At 39.7% G+C, this 21,551-nt stretch overlaps 1 protein-coding gene and 1 pseudogene across 1 annotated transcript in view; one reads left to right on the plus strand and one right to left on the minus strand.

Annotated features, from left to right (window-relative positions):
- The window catches only part of LOC113178251 (olfactory receptor 2M3-like), a 93,331-nt gene that overhangs the window by 12,135 nt on the left and 59,645 nt on the right, over positions 1–21,551 (minus strand). The window lies entirely within an intron of this gene.
- Positions 14,309–16,412, plus strand: LOC113178492 (mitotic spindle assembly checkpoint protein MAD2A-like; annotated as a pseudogene).

Consider the following 21,551-nt stretch of genomic DNA (forward strand, 5'->3'; position numbering starts at 1 on the left):
TGAGAATCAGCTTGCTGCCATGGAGGGGGCCTTGGGTGGACAGTATTCCACTGCTGCCTGGGGAGGTTTAGAGCCCTGGTATTTTTCCTAGCAGTTCTGTGGGTCTAAAGACAGGGTTTGTGATGGGGAAGTATAGAATAAAAATGGAGAAAGATAAAGAAGGCCAAGGGAGAGCCATGCTTAACAAAAGTCACAAAATGGGATTACTATCCTAGATACTCTCTGGGACTGAGGATCCTGCTTACCTTCTACATGGAGGCTCAATGAGTGACACCAGATCTGCCGGTCACTTCTCTGGAGCAGATTAATTCTTCCTTCACACCTTCTTCTTGGAACCTAACAGACTAAGGGACCATTTCTCTCCTGCTCTCTATTTGTACTAGCTTCCAGTCTGTGACACAACTTAAGCCTCACTGGCTTCCAAATTCAGTCCTGCCCCTTCAAGTTGGCTTTACCCTTCGGCCAGCACTTCCCATGAGGCCCCACCAGCTGTTACTCTTTGAACAACAAGGACTCACACAGGTGACAGTCCTTAGGATTTAGAATTTATTTTTTTAACTGCATAGAATTTTCTAAGCAATGATCAGAAAATCTCTGAGGAATCCCCAGGACCAGATAATAGGCGGAGGTCAAAAAAAAAAGGGTTGGGTGTCAAACTCCATCCTTCCACTGACCATTTTTCTTCCTGCAAAAAAAAAGTGTGATGGGGAAGATCCCACTGCTCCTGCCAGTCCACTGGGATAAGAAGCCTCTGTAGTCAGTAAGTAGGTGATATCAAACCAGGGAAACTGAGGTCACTGATAATGTGAACTAGGAATGCAGCATGAGGCCTGTGCTATGGAAGAAAGACAGGGGCCAATTATGTGGAGGGTAGAGAGGAACAACACAGGACCTCAGAGAAGAAGCCGGGATGGAGGTCACTGAGAGGTTTTAAGGAGAGAGGAAGGGTTGGAGGCCAAGGAAAAGAAGCTGGTAAGCCAGGGATATATCACAGGAGTGAAGAATTTAATTTTGTGCTTTCCTTAGCTCTTAAATAAAAGTAATGGGTGATTAATAGGGCTTTCAAAGGTAGTACTTTTCCTCTATGTAGGTGCTCCCATTCCCACGCACACCCCCACTGCAGCAGAAAGCTGCTGGGAGACAACTTATGTCAACATAACCATAGAAACTCAGGCTTTGGGGTATGTGACAAAGTGAGGCACTATGTAAGTGGTATAGCCTTACAGAGGAAAGGAATCTGAGCCAAGCCAGGGAGAATGGGGAAAAGCCTCTCCAGGCTACAGACAGAGCCCAAGCCAACAGTTCTCTAGGTAAGTCACCTGTACTGCTTTTCTCCCTAACACCTATTTGGGAAAGAGTCACCCTGAACACATTGCCTGATGTATTGAAAAAGAACCTCTGGAGGTAGATCCCCAAATTTGTTCCACCAAGTGACCTGGGTGACTTTGAGGCATGGTTAAATTGAAGAGGCCCACTGATGAAGGCCCAGGAAGCCCATCTGGCCCTTTCTAGAGTTGGATGGCAGGGTACTGGGGAAAGAGGGCTTCAGAGAACTTGGTTCCTTCTATGGTTGAACTAGTAGGTAATCTCAACTTATTCTCCATGCCCCAGGATTTGAAAGAGAGGGGGTAATTATAAGCAGTGGCTCCAAATTTTCAAACTTTGGCTGCATATTAGAATCACATGGGCATTTTAAAAGTTGCCTTGGCCCTATACCAGACCAATATTAAAAGCCTTCAAGCCAGACATAATGGTACATACCTGTATTTCTAGCTACCTGGGAAGATTGTAAGTTCAAGGCCAGCCTCTGCAATTCAGTGAGACTCTGCTTCAAAAAATAAAAAGGGCTGGGATGTAGCTCTCTGGTAAAGCACCCCTGGGTTCAACCCCAGTACCACAGGGAAAAAAAAGAAAAAAAAACACTAAAGACTAAATCCTATCCAGAATTAGGGCAGACCCAAGCCAGGACAAAAGATAAGCTGTAACTGGTGAGGAAAGGTATTCACTCACATTAACCAGGAAAGATGTTTGGTATTTTTGTGGTTTGCAGTTTCCTTAATTCATTCCAATGAGAATAGATTTGTCTGGTGTTGGTGTTCTGTTAAATTATTCCCATTTGTTTTTCTTCCTTTTTTTCCTCCAGTGCTGGGAATTAAGCCCAGGGTCTCATGTATACTCAACAAGTACTCTACTACTGAATTTGTGGGTTTAAGCAAGCCTTCTGAGTTGCTGGAATTACAGGCATGCACCACCCCACCTGGCTTGAACAGGATTTGTTTTCATACTAGTTATATCAAATTGAACCAGCTTCCCAATAACAGGCAATCCCAAGCCATATCCTACTTCCTTCAATGTTCCTTAAAATCACTAATAAGAGTTCCAATCCTATAATATATCAATTTTTAACACCCTCTTACTAAGATGCCCCATGGTTCCCTGTAGGATAAATTCTTCCTCATCCAACAAAAAATATACCCAAATTGTTGAATTACAGATGTATTACTGTGGGTCTTTGGCAGGATTCCAACAATACTTTCTTATACTAAAACCTGCATATTCTTGATTTTACTTCCAGTTTTTCAAAATATTTTTCAGTTATTTATTCTCACACGAGCATTATACTGCCACCATCATGGGGTTCGAGGAGGTCTTTCCCAAGACAAAGGAGACCTTGGGCCTTTCTCACTCTTGACCTACCACAGAAAATAATTTAAGGATGCATCAGATTTTAGCAAAGATAGAGATCTTCCTTAGAAAGTAAAATGTGACCTGGGTGTTGTAGCCCTATGTAAGACCAGTGATTTAGGAGGCTGAGGCTCTAAGAAATTTAGTGAGACAATGTGTAAGAATAAAAAGTAAAAAGGGCAGGGGATGGGGATTAGTGGTAAGGCTCCTCTGGTGGGGGAGGGAGTAAAAGGTAAAGATACCCATTCTCAGAGCAGAAGGCAGGCTATGTGGAGAGTGAAAAGCCTTTTGGGATCTTGGGCTCTTCTTTTAAAGGAAATTCTGTGAGCTAGTTGCAGTGGTGCATGCCTGTAATCATAGTGGTTCAGGAGGCTGAGGCAGAAGGATTGTTCAAAGCCAGTCTCAGTAATTTAGTGAGGCCCTAAGCAGTTCAGCAAGACCCTGTCTCTAAATAAATATTACAAAGTCCTGGGATAGGAAAGATAGCAGAATACAACAGTCACTAGTATGGCAATATGTAAAAACATGGATGTGTAACCGATGTGATTCTGCAATCTGTATACGGGGTAAAAATGGGAGTTCATAACCCACTTGAATCAATGCATGAAATATGTCAACAGCTTTGTAATGTTTTGAACAACCAATAAAAAAAAAGTTCAGTGGCTAAGTGCCACTAGCTTCAATCCCTGATAACAAAAATTTAAAAAGTCTGTGAAGGGTGGGCATGTGAAGGTTTGAAGAGATAACATCACAAGATAGTTAGTTTATGATGGTCTGGAACTATAGGATCACTATGCTCCCCAAGTTTGGGTCTTCTTGGTTCCAAGGTTCTATTACCGGTTGGGGTTAGGTTTAGGGTTAGAGTTAGGATTCTGGTAATGTTTAGCTAATGCTAAACCTAACCCTAATTGGGTTAGGTTTAAATTTGATCAGATTACTTTGATACAGGGCAGTATTCATTATTTACCTAGCCTTACTAGATTCCCCAAGTTTGGGTCTTCTGAGTTCAAAAGTTCAATGGCAGGAACAGTTTGAATTTTCAGGTTTCACTTCATTTTACCTAATAGGGGTGAATGGAAATCAAGCTGGAAATTAAACAGTTTGTGCAAGCTGCTTGAAACTTCACACACTCAATCCGTACTCAGTGCGCACTCTCTGGTTTGTTTTGTGTTGAAGTAGGCCTAAGCTGAAGCTGGCAGGTACCACTTATGTGGAAGCACTTTAGGAGAAAACAGGGAAATGCCCAAGGACTGAAATAGTGCCAAACTTTCTTTGGTCCAATTTCTTTGATACTGGGCAGGATGTATCTTTTACATCATCTTCATTACCAGATCAATAAATAACACTTGAAATGTACCTATATTATAGTTTTCTTAAAATATTATATCTCCCTTTGCTTAATATACTCTAAAAGCACAGGGAAATTTTCATAACTGAGTGAATTTCTAGTGACTTTAAGATTGTGAGTGATTTGTAGATTTCCCAGAAATTTGGGAGTGACCAGCCTGGGAGAAAAGCTGGCTTGGGGAGTATCAAACCTGGGAAGAAAAGCTGTCAGAAACGTTAGCACAAGGTTTATATTAAAGTTATAGCCTCCTTTTTCTTCCTTTCTTTTTTTTTAAATCTTTGTACCTATCTTTATTATTTCTTCTATCCTGCCTTAGCACTTGGTTCAACATCTATTCAATGTTCAACTTTCCTCTATCAGGTACTGGGCCCAGTAGCTTGGAATTTGACTATGTGAAAATGGCAACAAATATCCTTCCCTAATTACAAAAAAAGTCCTTCAGGATTGTGACATGTAAAAAGTAAACAGATGAGGGCATTTGAGGTCCATTTTTTTAAACTTGTCAAAAAATATAAATAACCCTCTTTTGGGGTAATTTTTTTCTTTTTCTTTTTTCCATGCCAAGGATCAAACCCAGGGCCTTGGATGTGCTAGGCAAGCACTCTGCCACTGAGCTAAATCCTCAACCCCTAAAGAACCATCTTGTACTGTGCCCCTCAACACACACGCTGTGCCCACAAAACCTTCTAAAGCCCCAGCCTAGAAGAAGGTAAAGTCTATCTGAGGCTCTGTCGCAGGACCTTGTTCATCCCACCCTTGGGCCCTCCTGAGGTTCATGCCTTGATACTGATTTCCTGCCATAATTAGAGAGAACAGAATGGACTTCCAGTTTCTAACCTGGCATATATAAGGATCACCTAACAACAAATTGGAAAGTCAACAACTCCTCTAGGAGCTGTGATAATGAAGTCACGTGACAAACTACTGCTGCCAGAACTGGAGGGACAGACATGCAGACACAAATAATCATAACTTACCAGAGCAGAACCCACAAACAGAAGCCAGCTTGGGAACCAGTCTCAGGGTAGGAAAATGTGAACTATAATTAATATATTGCTGGAGACTCGGTGTGGATAAATCTTAGTGTTAAAAATTCCAGGAGGAAAAGATTTGTGTCTAACTATAATTTAAAAAATAAATATTAAAAAAATTCCAGGAGGAGCTGGGCACAGTGGCTTGGAAGGCTGAGGCAGGAGAATCAGGAGTTCAAAGCCAGCCTCAGCAAAAGTGAGGAGCTAAGCAACTCAGTGAGACCCTGTCGCTAAATAAAATACAAAGTAGGACTGGGGATGTAGCTCAGTGGTCGAGTGCTCCTGAGTTCAATCCCTGGTACAAAAAAAAAAAAAAAAAAAAAATCAGTAGGCCTTAGGAATAAGAGAGTCCCCTCCAGGATCTTGATGAGATTCTTACAGTGAAGATCAAAGAAAAATCCCCTCCTAATTACAGTATAATAGGTACAGAGGGGAAGTAGCCATTTCAAAATAGACCCACTCTCCTCTCCCCCACCTTCTTTTGGTACTGGGTATTGAACCCAGGGGTGCTCTATCACTGAGCTATATCCCCAGCCCTTTTTATTTATTTATTTTTTATTTTGAGACAGAGTATCACTAATTTGCTGAGGGTCTCACTAAGTTGTTGATGTTGGCCTTGAACTTTCGATCCTCCTGCCTCAGTCTCCTGAGTTACTGGGATTACTGTTGTGCACCACAAGACACAGTACCTACTGTTCATAAGGCCTTTCCTTTAGAGAAATTATTTTATCAGAACCTAAATGTCCTAGAGAAAGAGAAATACCCACCCAGCCTCCTCAAGCCATCAGATCTTACTTAAGTGGAAAGAAACTGAAAAGCCTTTATAAAGTTGATAGCCTAAAGGCACAGGCTTACTAAACAACTGAGACTTAATCATAGGACTATAGGATGCTTCTCACACACACACACACACACACACTTTAATCCCATACCACTAAGGACCTATTCACCTGAGTTCCTCTTCCTCATTGTATCATGTATGACAACAAATACAAAGCATACTAAAAGGCAAAAGGCAGTTGGAAAAAATACATTAATCATCAAAACCAGACTCAGATGTGGCAAGGATATTACAATTATTCAGCTGGAAATGGTGATTCATGAATCCTAGAGACTCAGGAGGCAGAGGTAAGATGAGTGCCAGTTCAAGGCCAGGTGGGGCAACTTAGTGAGATCCTGTCTCAAAATAAAAAAGGACTCAGGATGTAACTCAGTGAATGCCCTATGAATTTAATTTCAAGTACCCTCCCCCACCACACACACAAATTCAACCATGAATCTTAAAAAAAAAACTATGAATGTTACTAGCTATAAGGAAAATGTAGACAGCATACAAGAACAGATGGATAGTGTAAGAAAAGAGTTGGAAATTCTAAGAAAAAACAGGAAATGCTAGAGTTCAAAACACTAATGAAGAATGCTTTTGGTTTCATTAGTAAACTGTTCACAGGTGAAGAAGGAATCTCTGAGTTTGAAGATATGCCAATAGAAACTTCTAAAACTGAGAAGCAAAGCATGACTTGAGCTTCCTTGCCCCCCAGTATTGGAGGTTGACCCCAGGTGTGCTCTATCACTGAAATGCACCCCAGCCCTTTTTTATTTTATTTTGTGACAGGATCTACTAAATTCCTCAAACTGGCATTGAAATTGCCATCTTTCTGCTTCAAAGCCCCAAGTCGCTGGAATTACAGGCCTATAACAGTGCTCCACTTTATGCTTTGAATATAACCCTTGATGCTTTGCCACTGCAACTTGTTTTTAAAATGGACATGTTTCTTTCTCTTTCTCTCTCCCTGCTCCTCCCTGGTCTCTCCTCTTCCTGAATCTCTGGGGAAACAGGATTACAATTTCTTCCCCAACCTAGGCAGTTATGTGTCCCAGAGCACATACCCACCATAGGAAGGAAGTCATCCAGACTTTGGGGATGGCACCAGAAGATCTCAGAAATTACTGTCTCCCAAATTGACAAGTGAATTATAACTCCAAAAGAGAACACATGGAATGTAGCCTTTGAGTCACCTCTTTAAAAGTCCCAGGTTCCTGATGATGGGCAGAATCACAGCCTTTGAGACAGGAGTCCCCTGTGTTTCTCCTTTGTTAGCAAAGCAATAAACCTATTTTTTTCTTCCTCAAATCCATGTCTTCATTATTGGATTAGCATCGGGGACAAGGACCAAGCTTTCGGTAATACCAACTTTGTGTGTGTGTGTGTGTGTGTGTGTGTGATGCTGGGGATTGAACCCAGGGCATTGAACCCAGGGCCTTGTGCATTAGAGGCAAGCACTTTACCAACTGAGCCCAGTCCCTCTTAGGTGCAGAGCCCAGGCTGAACTAAGTTGTCTGCAGGGCAGGCTGAACAAATGTGAGCTGCAGGATAACCCACGCACTCAAACCCCCTCCTGTCTGGTCCTTCATCACCTGTTTGCATCAAGTCTGAACACTCAACCCCACTCATGGCTGAACACTTGACCCCCACCCATCTGGTGCAATGGAAACCCACATCTAGTCCCTGCCCTGTCTGCCTGAAGGCAGAAGATGACTCTACTGAATGATCTAATCACTGTATGCCAACAAAGCAGCCTGCAGATCCAGAGACCCCAATTATATGCTATAAAAAACTCCCTCCTATCGGGCCCCTCTTTCTTGCTCTTGCTCTCTCTGTCTCCCTCTCTTGCTTTTGCTCTCTCTTACTCTCTCTTTTCTCTCTCTCTCTCTCTCTCTCTCTCTCTCTCTCTCTCTCTCTCTTTCTTTCTCTCTCTCTTTTTCTCCTCTTTTGCACTGCTGCAATAAAGATCTCTTGGTGGCTCCAAGTATTGTGGTCACTTTCCTTTCAGTCCCAACACCAACTTTTAATTAATAAATAAAATAAAACTGAAAATTGGCTGGTGGCGTAGCCCAGTGGTAGAGTGCTTGCTTAAGAAGAAAGAGGAGGAGAAGAAACAAATAGGAGAGGGAAGGAGAGAAAAAGAACAGAAAGAAAAAAAGACAAAAAAGAGGTATAGAATATCCAAGAAATGTGAGCCAACTTTAAAAGGTGTAAAATTCATTTAATGTGAATCCCAGAAGGAGAAAAAGGAACAGAAAAAATAGATGAAGCAATATAATGATTAATCAGAATAATGATAGATATCAAACCAGCGTTAAAGGAAGCTCAGAAAACATTAAGCAGATAATGCCCACCCCATCCCAACAAAAACAAAACTGTATATATCATATGTATGATCACATATTAAAATTTCATAAAATCAGAAATAAAGAGTGAATGGGCTTCAGTCTACCAGTTGGAAAACAAGTGGGAAAGGAAAAGGAGAAAGCAAGCAGAGAACCTGAATCCTTACCACTCCCGCTATCCTGAATCAAAGTGTTCTCTTCCACCAAGACCGGAGATATCAGACTAAGAATACTAGCAGTGTCCCATGGTACTTGGAGCCTAAAGCCACTGGATATTTGAATCACCATATACTCTCAATAAATAAAAAAACAAACCTCCCAGATGGCCATATCCCTACATCGGTGCCCAAGGTACCCTCCACCCGCTCCTGCTTGCAGCCTCCCGGAGGCCCTACAGCACTGAAAGAGATCAGGGTGGGGCTCAGGTACTGGGGATAGTCTGCACAGCTTTCACCACCACCCAGGCCCCTCTTCACATTCCCCCAGTTGGTGATCTGAGTCCTGGTTGGGCCTGGAGGGAAGGGGTATTACTGCCCACAGCCTCCTTACCTGGATAGGATCACAGAAGGTTCCTGAAATAAGGCTGGGCAACATATGTTGCTCTATAATATACCTACTTTGAAAACCTCCTAGAAGCCAGGCACTGTGGCGCATGCCTATAATCCCAACATTGGGAGGCTAAGGCAGGATGATCACAAATTCCAAGCCAACGTCTGTAAGCTAAGGGAGGCTCTGTCTCAAAATGAATTTTTTTTAAAGGGGGATGTAAGGCTGGTGCTATAGCTACGTGGTAGAGAACTCCTGGCTTCCATTCCTAGTAAACAAAACAAAACAAAACAAAACAAAAAACAGTAGAAATTATAGAAAACAACCTGAAGTTTTGCTTCCTTAAACAACATTCAATTGTCTATCACAATTTTATTTTTTTACTTATTATTATTTACTTAGCAATACTGAGGATTGAATCCAGAGGTGCTTGACCAATGAGTGACATCCCCAGTCCTTTTTATTTTGAGACAGGATCTGGCTAAATTGCCAAATATGACCTCCAATTGTGATTCTTCTGCTTCAACCTCCAGAATAACTAGTGTTACAAAAGTGTGCACCATCACACCCTTCTATTGTTTTTCAATTATAAAGGCTGCCCAGCTCAACAGAGATTTTTTTAAATTAATTTATTTTACAGTAAGAAATGCATTGATTACTGACACATTTGTACATTTTAATGAAAAAAGCTCAGTGCCAAGCAGGTTAAGTGCAGTTTCTCATTTTATTACTCTTAAAATCTTGTGAACTTACCGGTAATATTGGCTCCATGGTATTGACCAAGAGTAAAATCAATTTAGTTGAGAATGAAGAAAATTATACTTATTGGTGTCTAATTAGGATTGTGATCCAGGAAAACAGATTCAAACAGTCTTGAAAACATTCTCAGAAAAAATAAAAAAGAAAAAGAGAATGTTCTATGAAGTTTTATAAAATAGCAGAGACATTTATAGCTTTAAATCTAGGGTTTGGAAAGTACATTACATGTTATTCAGGAATTATGATCAGGGCAGGCAAACATTTCTAAGCAAGGGATTGGCTGTAGACTGTCTCTGGGTAGTCTGAGGGAAGGGAGACCCAATGCACAGGCGGTCAACAAAGATTTGTTTATTGATTTATTTGGTACTGAAGTTTGAACCCAGAGGGGCTTAACCAACTGAGCCACATCCCCAGTCCTTTTTGTTTGTTTTATTTTATTTTATCTTACTAAGTTGTTTAGGGCCTCACTAAATTTCTGAGGCTGGCCTGGAACTTGAATCCTCCTGTCCAGCCTCCCAAGTTGCTGGGATTACAGGGGTGCTCCACTGTCCTGGCCCAACAGAGATTTTTCTTTAAATTAATTTATTTTATAGTAGAATGCATTTTAACATATTGTACACAAGTGGAGCACAACTTCTCCTTCCTCTGGCTGTACATGGTGCCGAGTCACTCCAGTAGTGTGATCCATAATGGTGAGGTAGAGGATATGAAACATGGAGGAACTGTGATTAGACAAAGGGGAAGGAAGGGAGGGGAGGGGGCATGGGGTCAGGAATGATGGTGGAATGAGATGGACATCATTACCCCTATGTACATGTATGACTGTACATATGGTGTAACACATTGTGTATAACCAGAGAAATGAAAACTTGTGCTGCAATTGTGTACAATGAATCAAAATGCATTCTGCTATCATATATAACTAATTAGAATATATAAATAAATAATTTTTTTTAAAAAAAGTAAAGATCTTCAGGAGAATTTGGAATGCATATAGGCTGCTCTGCAGAACTAGTGACCCTTGAAATCACAGTCCCAATATACACTAATGGGAGCATACTCAAATATCCATTTCTTTAGGAGCTTAGTAAAAAATGGATTGGGTCACAAAAGTAACCTGCAGAGAGTATAAAGGTTATATCAGCTCATAATTGGTAAGAAATGCTACCTTATCAGATAATCACTGATTCTGCTCTTATGATTCTCTGCCATTGTTGTAATCACCACAAGGATATTAAGGAATAATTATATAAACCTTTCTTCTACAAATTGTTAGCTGGTTTACTATAGATTAAACACTGCCACAGGCTTATAGTGTCTGGCAACTCACAGTGTGGAAAATGTCACTGGGACTTGATACCTTACTAGCTATGCTCCAAAGAGCAGAAAATTAAGCTTGACATGTTTGGGGAAGGAGTTTTCTGGTTTGTAAGAATTTGTAAAAATAGTCCCACTTATATATTCCAGGATCACATTTGTAAGTTCTTAACAGCTCTGAGATAAATAATTTCATTTTATTACACATACTAAAAGCTTAGATCATTGTGACACAAAATCTGGCTAATGTTTCCTTGGATAAATAGATTTCTGTTTCTAATTAAAAAGATACATACATAGTACAATAAAATATTTCTGAATCTATGGCATTTGAAAATAAAATCAGTATATACAAAAAAAACATTATAGAGAGTAATCATGTTTCTCTCATTCCCATAGCCCCACCCCTCCCTTCACTCCCCTCTACACAAACCAAAATTCTCTCATTCTTCCCTATCTCCCTGCCCCATTATGGATCAGCATTGGCTTGTCAGAGAAAACATTCAGCTTTTGTTTTTTGAGGATTGGCTTACTTCCCTTAGCATGATATTCTCTAGTTTCATCCATTTACCTGCAAATGCCATAATTTCATTCTTCTTTAAGGATGAGAAATATTCCATTCTGTATATGTACCACATTTTCTTTATCTATTCTTCTGTTGAGGGGCATCTAAATTGGTTCAATAATTTAGCTATTGTGACTTGAGATGCTATAAACATTATCCCTGTGTCACAGTAGTATGCTGATTTTAAGTCCTTTGGGTATAAACTGACGAGTGGAATCACTGGGTCAAATGGTGGATCCATTACAAGTTTTCTGAGGCATCTTCATACTGCTTTCCATAGGGGTTGTACCAATTTTCAGTCCCACAAGCAATGTATGAGTGTATCTTTTCCCCCACATCCTCGCCAACACTTATTATTGCTTGTATTCTTGATATTGCCATTCTTATTGGAGTGAGATGAAATCTTAGAGTAGTTTTGATTTGTATTTCTCTAATTTCTAGAGATGATGAACACTCTTATATGTTTGTTAATTGATTGTATTTTTTTCTTCTGTGAAGTGTCTGTTCAGTTCCTTAGCCCCTTTATTGATTGAATTATTTGGGTTTTTTTGATGTTAAGTTTTTTGAGTTCTTTATATATCCTAAAAATTAGTGTTCTATCTGAGGTGCACGTGGTAAAGATTTTTCCCCACTCTGTAGGCTCTCTCATCACGTTATTGTTTCCTTTGCTGATAAGAAGCTTTTTAGTTTGAATCCATTTGTTGATTCTTAATTTTACTTCTTGCACTTTAAGAGTCTTGTTCAGGAAGTCAAGTCTTAAGTCAACATTATGAAGATTTGGGCCTACTTTTTCTTCTTTTAGGCTTAGGGTCTCTGTTCTAGTGCCTAAGTTTTTGATCTACTTTGAGTTGAGTTTTGTGCAGGGTGAGAGTTAGAGGTTTAATTTCATTTTGCTACAAATGAATTTCCAGTTTTGCCAGCACCATTTTTTTATTAGTTGCTCAAAACATTACAAAGTTCTTGACATATAATATTTCATACATTTGATTCAAGCGGATTATGAACTCCCATTTTTACCCTATATACATATTGCAGATTCACATCCGTTACACATCCACTTTTTTACCTACTGCCATACTAGTGTATGTTGTATTCTGCTGCCTTTCCTATCCTCTACTATCCCCCCTCCCCTCCCCTTCCCTTCCCTCCCTTCCCTTCCTCTCTCCCTACCCCATCTACTGTAATTCATTTCTCTCTCTTGTTTATTTTTCCCCTTTCCCCTCACTTCCTCTTATATGTAATTTTGTATAACAATTTCCATGCAATTTCCCTTTTCTCTCTCTTTCCCTCCCCCTTCTCGTCCCTGTTTAGTGGTGATCTTCTTCTCATGCTCTTCCTCTCTATTCTGTTCTTAGTTGCTCTCCTTATATCAATGAAGACATTTGGCATTTATTTTTAAGGGATTGGCTAGCTTCACTTAGCATAATCTGCCAGCACTATTTTTTTGAATGGGATATCTTTTCTCCAATGTGTGTTTGTTATGCCTTTGTCTAGTATGAGATAACTGTATTTATATGGGTTTGTCTCTGTGTCTTCTATTTTGTATCATTGGTCTGCATGTCTATTTTGGTACCAATACCATGTCGTTTTTGTTATTATATCTCTAGTATAGTTTAAGTTCTGGTATTGTGATGACTCCTGCTTCATTCTTCTTACTGAGGATTGCTTTGGATATTCTGGGCCTCTTATATTTTCATGATTTTTTCTATTTCTATAAAGAATAACATTGGGATATTAATTGGAATCGCCTTGAATCTGTATAGCACTTTGGGTAGTATGGTCATTTTGACAATATTAATTTTGCCTATCTAAGAGCATGGGAGTTCTTCCCATCTTCTACGATCTTCTTCCATTTATTTCTGTAGTGTCCTCTAGTTTTCATTGTAGAGGTCTTTCACCTCTTTTGTTAGACTGATTCCAGATCCTTTTTTTTTTTTTTTTTGAGGCTACTGTGAATGGGATGGTTTTTCTAATTTCTTTTGCAATAGATTCATTGCTTATGTATAGAAATGCATTTATGGGTATTGATTTCATGTACTTCTACTTTGCTGAATTCATGTATTAATTCTAGAAATTTTCTGGTGGAATTTTTTGAATCTTCTAAATATAGAATCATGTCATTAGCAAATAGTGATAGTTTGAGTTCTTCATTTCCTATGTGTATTCCTTTAATTTTTTTCATCTGATTGTTCTAGCTAAAGTTTCAAGAACTATGTTGAATAGAAGTTGTGAAAGAGGGCATCCCTATCTTGTTTCAGTTTTTAGAGGGAATGTTTTCAATTTTTTTCTATTTAGATTGATGTTGGCCTGGGGCTTAGCATAGATAGCTTTTGCAATGTTGAGGTATGTTCCTACTCTCCCTAGTTTTTCTGGTGTTTTGAACATGAAGAGGTGCTGTATCTTGTCAAATGCTTTCTCAGCATCTATTGAGATTATAATATAATTCTTGTCTTTAAGTCTATCGATATGATGTATTACATTTATTGATTTCTGTATATTGAATCAACTTGCATCCCTGCGATGAACCCCACTTATCATGGAGCACTCTTTTTTTAATGTTTTGCGATTGGCTAGGATTTTATTGAAAATTTTTGCATCTGTGTCCATCAGAGATATTGATCTGAAGTTTTCTTTCCATGATGTATCTTTGTCTGGTTTTGGTATTAGGGTGATACTAGCCTCATAGAATGAATTTGGAAGAGTTACCCCTCCTTTTCTATTTAATAGAATTCTTCTCTGAAGGTCTTGTAGAACTTGAGAATCCATCTGGTCCCAGGCTTTTCTTGGTTGGTAAACTTTTGATGGTGTCTTGTATTTTCTTGCTTGAAAATGATCTTCAACGGAGATTTTTAACAATGTTTCAAAGGTCCATTTGCATCAAGGGTGAGACAGTCTGCAGCCTAGTTCAAAGTTTCAGATGCAGATATGTCTGGGATCTGATTAACAATAGCCCCCCAATTCCATATTAAATGCCTTGAACCAGTACTGGTCCATTTTTATTTTTATTTTTTCTTCTTGACAATGTTAAGGTAGAAAATCCTGTTGGTGCCTGTGGGTGTGTGAGGCCCTGGATCCATCTCCAACACAACCAGAAAAAAAAAAGTCCTGTTTATTTGAACTTCAACATATATCCAGAACCTGTCCACTTCTAGACACTTTCTTTATTTCCACCCAGGTCCAAGTGCCATTGTTGGGAGTGGGGTCAACTAAATAAAGTCTCTACCTTCACTTGCCTTAGTTGACTTGCAAATCACTAATTTTGGAAATCATACAGATGGGCAATGCAATATTTCCCACTAGCTTTGCTGTTGGTACCACCTTTTGAGATAGGAAAGGATAGGCAGTCAAGAGTAGGGAAGGGACTTTTTTACTGGATGGCAGATGGGCTTCTCCATGGCAGCTACTGTCCCAGGAGCTGGGTATCACCCTTTGCAGAGAGCAGAGATCGTGGCCAAGTTCTTCTTATCCTGTGTCAATGTGGCATATATCCCTCTGAAACTTTCACTGGAGCGCAGAAGTGTGGACTCAGCTTGCTGGTAACTACCAACCTTGAGCTCATAAAATACCTAAGTAGTGTGGTAGAACAGCTGAAAGACTGGCTGTACAAGGGCTCAGTTCAGAAGCTGGTGGTGGTCATGTTGAACATTGAAAGCAAGGAGGTCCTCAAAAGGTGGCTATTTGATATTGAGTATGACATGACTGTGAAAGACAACAGATGTTGCAGTTTTCCTAACTTGATGTGGTTGGCAGATTTTCTAGTCAACTCATACTAAATGACCTGAATCTAAGACCAGCACTAAATAAAAATTGGATATATAAACAAAATCATCACAAGATGTATCTTGCCCACTAGGTTGTAGGTCCTAAAGGGACCTTTGTTCACTTTTTAAAAAATCTTTTGATTAATTACTTATTTGATTTTTGGAAGCATTTTTATCAAGTAAATAATCTTTCTTGTGAATGTTTTAAATCACTTGTTAAACCTAAAATGAATTGATTGATTCAGTGTCTTTGATAGTGCTCCCAGACAGAAGTCTCAGAAAACCATCCAGGGTGAAATCTGCTCAGTGATCTGAAAGATCATAGTGACAGTGATGTTTCTACCAGTGTTGGAAGTTTCTTGTACATGTTACACACCTTCACACTGAGTTTTGCTTCCTGGGGGAACAACTAAACTACTGCTTGCAGAATCAACCCTTTAGTAACTTTTAATGGTTAGTAACATGTAATGTAAGTAGGGAAGCATCATGAGGCGGCAGTTCTGTATGTGCATGTGTGTGTATGTATTCTGGAACACTGAGAAATGCTCAAAAGGAGAGAAACTATTGCACAGCGCCCCCTCTTGAACATTGCAGTGATTCCTCCCATGGCTTTTTTGTCTGCACATTGCAGTGTGCAGTGCGTGTCTTGCTTTTCAATCCTCATTGCTCCATTCGTCAGATGGTTGACAGCTGCCTCCTCCATGCCAGGCACTGTTCTGGGCACTGGAGCGCTGCAGTGACACCAGGATATTAGCTCTCCTGTGGCTTATGTTCAAAAGTTCTCATGTGATTATGTGCATGTTGTATGTTCAATGGTTTTCCTGCAAAATTTAAAAGCCCTAAATTTTTCATAAGGTAAAATAGAAGAGTATAATCTGTGCTGAAATCAGTTTCCACTGAGGGAAATAAATTAGTGATTAGAGGCCAGGCCAACCCATCCTCTAACAATGGGTAGTTCAGAACGTGGCCCTGTAAGAGAAAGAGAGAGGGTATTTTTACTTTGGAAAAATAGTGTATTTTAATGATCTTATCCCCAGTTTAGGTTCATTTGATCTACTGATTTATACAGACAAAGATTTGGTTGTACCTGAAAAATGGGAAGAGTTACTACAGGTAACTAGTTACTACAGGTCATTACCAGTACAGAGGAAGTCCATCTTGGCTCATTTACTACCAGGATCCACAAAATAAACAGCATGGTGACCTACAAACTTCCTGTCAACGACTGAAGGTGAGATGAGGAAGATACTGTATTATAATTCTCAAATGTGGTTTTCCTGAAACCAAGTCAACTGCAGTTGATGTGTTGTATTTCATTGGTTAGTTTTAGCAGGGGAGCAAAACCGTCCCGGATGAACTGTGCCTAACTGTTCCATGTTTGTACCTGTGTGACCTGCCACACAGTTAATGGAGCAAATACACTGCCTGTTGTTCCAGAGCAGCCACCAGATTTTGTCAGCATTGCAACATGAATTCCTTTGAACATGATAATGTAGATAGAAAGTCTTTTGCTATAAAGCTAATTACTTTTCTAAATTGTTTTGGTCATATAACCTGACTCAATATAGATAGATATTTGAATATAAAATACTACACCTAAAGAGCTCTGAACATTCAGAATATTTGTTTAGATCCTGAAAGTAATGAAAAACTGCTTTATTGGGTCCTTTGACATTTACTATATTGTGTAGTTCCCACATAGAAAAAAATGCTTAACTTGAACCCATGAAGCAATGGGTAATTGTACTGTTTATAAATCAAGCTTTAAATGGTAATGTGGATAAAGTTAAATCTGAATGCTTAAAAAAAAGAGTAGGGAAGGGACAGTAATTGATAAGAGGGTTAGCACAAGAACAGCCATTTTAACATGCCCCTGCCCCTACATGTTAAAAAACAGTTCTTGTTTTTCAAAGAGCATCAGTTTCCATCTCCTAGAGAATGACTGCACAATCTGGCCTGTGCCCTCACACAAAACAATTGAAATATCAAGGACCCATCAAGAAGAGCTCATCAACTTCTACTTATGTGCCTTTAAAAGAAGGAATGCTGTAAGATTTAAACAGCAGTCTTACCCCTCCCAGGAGCCTGTGCTGGAAATTGCTGGGAATTCTCACTTTTTTTCACCTTTTTTTTTTTTTGGTAGGGGAGATTGAACTCAGAGGTACTTTATAATATGATCCCAATTCCCCAGCCTTTTTTTAAATTTTTTTTTTAATTTTGAGATAGAGTCTCACTAATTTGTTTAGGGCCTCACTAAATTGCTGAGGCTGTCCTTAAACTTGCAATCCTCCTGCCTCAGCCTCCCAAGCTGCTGAGATTTCAGGTATGCACCACCACACCCAGCTCACCTTCCTTTTAAATAAAATTCCTGTTTACTTGCTTACCTCTGCATTCTTGGTGTTCATTCTTCTATGTGGTGGGACACAAACTCAATTCTGACTCCTGCTAGTAACACTCTAACATGTGGATTTCTCTACAGGGATTTGAAGGCCACTTTTGCTGAAAACATTGACTCTTCATTTGGGCCTACAGACATTTGACAGGTGACTGAAATGAGATGAAAAGGCTTGTCCCCTCTGTCTTCATATTGTGTCTGTCTCCTTTGTTGCCTTAACATTTGGATCATATTCCACTTAACTCTGTACATAGACATGTTGTTCATTTGAGAGAAGTTTTGTCTGAAACTATAATATAGAGTTTTCTTGAACTAGACCTGCCTAGTCTGTCTTTTTTGCTAGAAACAGACTTGTTGAGAGATAGCAATCAGTATTGGAGAGGAGAAGAACTCCAAACTTCATTTTATGCCAGTGGACCCAGAAGACAACGAACTCCAAATTCTGAAGTGTGATCCACAGTTTGTCACATTTATAAGTTATTTGGTATCGTCTTAGTCCCATCCCATCATTGGGGATTTTTCCCTATTTTAAAAAAAACTGTGATCTACATGGCTGACAGCCTTGCTCGGGGGTCTCTAACATAACATGCTTACAGAAACAAATAAGAAAAAAAAAAAAAGGCTCTTTTCATAGGCATCTGTTAAATCTCTAGCCTTGAAAAGCCTAGCATAGTGGTGTTCACCTTTAATGAGGGAGTGGTCAGACTCCTAGTGCAGATATTTACAACACAAAAGGACCCAGGGTCAAATAGGCTTCTGAAGAAAGCCTGAGAGATGGGAGGGAACCCTTTTCCCAGGCATTGGTTTCTTACAATAATTTTTTTGTAATTCATTTTACAACCAGGTCTGGTTTTGCCATCACAGTCCCTCCTCACTTCAAGGCTAAAGACATCTACCAGCTGGTTGTGACTCAGTGGTAGAGTGCCCCTGTGTTCAATTCCCAGTACCACAAAAAAATAAAGTAAATTACATCTACCAGCCACCATAACTGGAAACATCAGACCATGAATGAGGTGGCATTCATATTCCCAGATCTCCATCTATTTCCAGAAAAGACATAAATATTCTTTCCCTTTATCAATCTCTTCCTCTCCCATATTGTTTCTACCCTATATCTGTAACCCCTTGATTCCCTGGAGTTAAGAAGCTGGTTTGTAAGGGAAACGCCCCTCTTGTCCATTCTTCAGTCACTGAATAAAGTCCTTTCTCCCCAACACTTGTCTCTCAGACATTGATTTTCCATGGGATGAGCATCTGAACACTATCATCTCTCACCAGAATTGCCAGAGAAACCTCCCCCATGGGCCCTACACAATAGCCTAAGTGGTTCTATTAAACTTAGGGCAGGAGGCTGGGGTTGTAGCTCAGGGATAGAGCACTCACCTAGCATGTGTGAGGCACTGGGTTTGATTCTCAGTACCACATATAAATAAATTAATTTAATTAATTAAATAAAGATCCACCAACAACTAAAAAAAAAAATTAAACAGAAAACCTCTGGGCAGATCATATCTCTCCACTGCTCAAAACTCTAATTCCTCATACTAATTTACCAGGCTCTACATGATGTGGGTCTCAATCCCTCTGATCAGCTCTACTTCACACTCTCTGAGTTTGTACACTCTAGAATTCACACTCAGCCTCTGCTCAACTGGCCCCATTGTCTGGAACATTTTGATTCCTAGAACTGACCACATGGCATCTGATATCTCACAGGCTCTCAGAAAAATTAATGTGGGTCTCTTAGATAGAGTGATAGAGTGATTGGACATTTTTGGTGTACTGTGTTTAAGGAAATCTTTGTAGATGGCATGGATCAAAAGATCATTTCCAGGGGCTAAGATTTAGCTCAGTGGTAGAGCATTTTGCCTCGCTGGTTTCCATTACTAGCACCTCAATAAATAACAAAACAAAAAGATTATTTCCCAAGGCCCTCCAGAGTCCCTGTCAAGGAAACTTCAATAGAAACCAATTTCTGCTATGCTCTCCTCACACCTCATTCTTGTTCCATGTCTGGCATCAATGATAAAGAGGTAATGGGGGTAGGGGGTATAAATCAATGGTAGAGTCAGTGCTTAACCTGCACAAAGGCCTGGGTTTAATCCCCAGCCCTCAAAGAAGAAGGAGGAGAAGAAGGTGGAGGAGGAAGAGGAGGAGGAGGAGGAGGAGGAAGAGGAGGAGGAGATCATTTAGCTCCTAAACTTCCCAGATTAAATGGAGTAAGGCATTATAACTATTAACATCAGGTCAATATTAGCATCAGATTTGCCAGTTTAGATTGGGAGCCATTTTATCTAGAGGCTCCAAAGTCAAGATTCTGAGGCAATGTTGCATCACTTCCCATAAGAACATGTGCCTGCTAAATGATCAACCCCACCCTAGCTTATGACACAACTCCTTATGAATTTCTTATGAAATTCCTCTTGATGGCTATAAAGCTCCTCTGTGAGTGCCTAAGCGCTGCTTCTTTCCTTGAAGGTACAGCCTTGTCGGTTTGCTTCGTGCTGCCAACAAAAAGTCTCTTGTGTGAGATTCTGGTGTGTGGTGTGGCCTTTGGACTTTGTGTGGACTCTGTGAATGTCCTATCAATAACCTCTATACCTACCATGGCCTAAACTCTAGCTATTTGAACCTACTGTGGTAACATTTCACAAAATATATACTTATTACAATGTTTATTTGTCAATTATACCTCTAGAAAGCTGAAAATAAATAACATTCTGGCTGTTTTGAATTTATATACCTTTGTAATAGGGGTTCACTTGATGCTTTGACTATATCCCTGGTGGCTTTGATCCTTTTGTTTCAAAGCTTTCAAACTTCCAACCTTCTCCTTCCTGATCTTCTCCTCTTTGATCTTCTTTTCCCTGATTTTCTCTGATCTCCTTTTCTCTAGCTTTCTCCTCCCTGATCTTCTTTTCCCTGATCTTCTCCTTCCTGATCTTTCCTCCCTAATCTCATTTTCTCTGAATCACCTCTTTAAAAGCCCTCTGTTCCTGCTGATCTGCAGAATCACAGCCTTTAGGACAGGAGTCCCCTGTGTTTCTCCTTTACTAGCAAAGGGCTAAAACTTTTTCCTTTTTCTCAAACCATGTCCTCATTATTGGATTGGCACTGGGGACAAGGCCCAAGCTTTTGGCAACACTTTGATTCTTGTATTTAAAGTAAAAAGCTGGGTTTGGTGGCACAAGCCTATAGTCCCAACTATTTTAGAGGCTCAGGAACAAAGACTGCTTGAGCCCAGGAGTTTAAGGCCAGCCTGGGTAGCATAAGGCCCATCTCCTAAAAGAATTAAGTACAGTTGTGAGCAGGCACAAAACTCTTTTTAAATTTCTAAATAATATGAAACACACAGAAATGGAAATTTTCATTAAAAAAATAATTAGCAACTAATGAGAGCCACTAAATATTGGATTTAATTTTACCAGTAGCTATGATGGTACAGATGAATAAAGTGAAGTCTAGAAAGACAATTAATCTTACAAAGATCCTCTTAAATGTCATACTCAAATTCTGTGTGCCATATTACAGTGTGGAAATGGGTTCTGAATTGGTTCCCACTCTTGGTTCCTTTTTTTTTTTTGTGTGTGTGTGTGTGTGTGTATGTGTGTGTTGCTGGGGATCAAACATAGGGCCTTGTGATCAAACTCGGGGCATTATACATACTAAGTACATGCACTGCCAATGAGCTGCATCCCCTTCCCATCTAGGTTCACTTCATTGTTATTATTATTGGCATACATTAATTGAACAAATCTATGAGTTTCATTGCAATGTTTCCATACAAACATATAAAGTGCTTTGATTGCACCACCCTCCCAAGTACCCTCTCTTACACCCTTCCCTTCCTCTTCCTTAATAGGCCTCCTTCTACTTTCATATATTTTTACAATTCTTTTTACATTCCACATATAGGATAAAACATTGCAATAATTGTCTTTCCAAGACTAGCTTGTTTTACTTAACATGACAA

The sequence above is a fragment of the Urocitellus parryii genome, chromosome 1 (assembly GCF_045843805.1).
Source record: "Urocitellus parryii isolate mUroPar1 chromosome 1, mUroPar1.hap1, whole genome shotgun sequence".
In the NCBI taxonomy this organism is placed as follows: domain Eukaryota; kingdom Metazoa; phylum Chordata; class Mammalia; order Rodentia; family Sciuridae; genus Urocitellus; species Urocitellus parryii.